Below are 2,237 nucleotides of genomic sequence, written 5' to 3'. Positions count from 1 at the left end.
TTATCTATCTGGGCGTAGATGGTCCTACTGCTGCTCCATACTTTAGACACAAAACCAAAATGGAGATGTTAAGAAGCCAGCACAAAACCAAACCAAACAACAACAACAAAAGTCTACTGGGCGTGGTGATGCACACCTTTAATACCAGCACTCAAGAAGCATAGGTAGGAGGATGCTGTGAGCTGGAGGCCAGCCTGGGGCTACAGAGCAAGTTGCATATCAGCCTAGGATAGAGTGAGAGCCAAGCTTGTGGGGGCGGGAGGGTGGGGGGAGAAGCCAGTGCGAGGCCATGCAGTAATAGATGGCAGAGGGATCTGGACCCATGCCTACAAAACTACTGTATTAGTCAGGGTTCTCTAGAGGAACAGAACAGATAGAATAAATTGTTAAAAAAAAAAAAAAGGTAATTTATTAGATTACCTTATGGCAGCAGTCCAACATTAGCAATTTGCAGGCCTGAGAGTCAAGGAACCCCAGGAGCTGCTCAGTTCATGAGGCTGGATGCCTCAGTAGTTCCAATCCAGCACTGAAGGCCTGGAGGCTTCCTGGAAAGCAACTGGTCTTCAGTCCACGCTGGACAGCAGCAGCAGCACCGGCAGCCAGGTGGGAGAAGCCCACCTTCACAGTCTTACAGTGGTGAACTAGCTCCAGCCCCAAGGCCTGGCAGTTTTCCTGAATACAAATGCCCTCTCAGTACCCTGGAGGACACCCTCTGTTTCCTAGCCAGCCTACTGGGAAGACTCAGGGCACTGAAGACAATCCGAGCAGCTGCCAACTTTCATGTCATGAGAGATGCTTAAAATTCCCCGCAAAGCAATGAAGGGGCACTATGGATGTTGTAACCAACTGTGCCAATGATCAGAGGCAAAATGTTAAGTCAGCTCTTAAGACCATGTACAGCAAGGGTTAAAGATCTCAAATCAAAGTTGAGGAGAAACATGGAAGAACTAACTGATCCTCGCGCTGCTTATGCCATCGTTGTATTATGATGCCTTGAGTTTGTGGCAGGTAATGTAGGGACCACTGAGGAACATGTGTTAGGACTTTGTGCACAAGAACAAACCAAGAAATCTCAGAGATTATCAGATGTTATAAATCAGAATTTGGAGAAGCCATGTCTGGTGGCACATGCCTTTAATCCCAATACTCAGGAGGCAGAGGTAAGAGGATCACAGGGAGTTCAAGGCTAGCCTGATACTACATAGTGAATTCCAGGTCAACCTGGACCAGAGGGAGACCTTCCCTCCAAAAAAAAAAAGAAAAGAAAAAAAAGAAAAACAGAAAATAAATAAAAGAGTTTAGACAAGACCGTGAAAAGGATATTAGGTCTGATGCCTCAGGGCATTTTGAACGTCTATTTGTTTCCATGTGCCAGGGAAACTATGGTGAAAATGAGTGTAAGCCACCAGATGATTTGGGAAGATGCGCAGTGTCTCTAACGAGCCGGTGAAGGGAGACTAGGGACAGATGAGCCTTGCTTTACATGATCCTTGCCATAAGGAACTTTCCTCAGCTGAAAGCTTATTCCAGGATGGCTAGTTGAGATCTGCTAAGCAGTGTCTGCCTTGACTTTTCTGGACCTGTTGAAAGAGGTTTGAAGACCATCCTGCAGTGTGCTCAGAACCATCCCACCTTCTTGGCCGAGCTTGTAGACTAACTAGTCCAGGAAAGGCGCCGGCACAGATGACGCCCCCCTGGTCAGCATCCTGGGGAAAGTGAGATCAACCTTGTACAAATAAGACACGTTCACTCAGATGTGCCAGAAGACCCTGGCCACAATGATGGCAAGGGACACAAGTGGAGATTACCAAAAGCTGCTTCTGGCCAGTGTGGGAAAATTTTTTTTTTTTTTTTCGAATGAGTGAAGCTATTCCTAGCTTATCTTCAAAGGAATGAGGCCTACATGCATCAAGATGGGCAATCACCTAACCAAAACAGCTTTGACTGAGGATTGTCAGGGTAATGTGCTTACTTTGCACATGCTGTTATTGCCTTAATTCAAATGAGGTTTTTGGTTGTTGTTGTTTTGAATTTTTTTTGTTTTTTGTTTTTTGAGGTAGGCTCTCACTCTAGCCCAGGATAACCTGAAACTCACTATGTCGTGGCCTTGAACCCATGGTGATCCTATCTCTGCCTTCCAAGTGCTGGGATTAAAGATGTACCCCACCACACCCGGCTAATGTTATTTTTTCATCTATGTCCAATCAATGCAAAAGCCATTTCAGTGATGTAGTAAC

The 2,237-nt window shown here is 45.8% G+C and overlaps 1 pseudogene; it reads left to right on the top strand.

The window, feature by feature from the left end:
* The first annotated feature begins 289 nt into the window (after window positions 1–289).
* Window positions 290–1,832, top strand: LOC101600120 (annotated as a pseudogene).
* Window positions 1,833–2,237: the final 405 nt, after the last annotated feature.

The sequence above is a fragment of the Jaculus jaculus genome, chromosome 1 (genome assembly GCF_020740685.1).
Source record: "Jaculus jaculus isolate mJacJac1 chromosome 1, mJacJac1.mat.Y.cur, whole genome shotgun sequence".
NCBI classification, from domain to species: domain Eukaryota; kingdom Metazoa; phylum Chordata; class Mammalia; order Rodentia; family Dipodidae; genus Jaculus; species Jaculus jaculus.
This window is presented reverse-complemented; position numbering and strand designations above follow the sequence as displayed.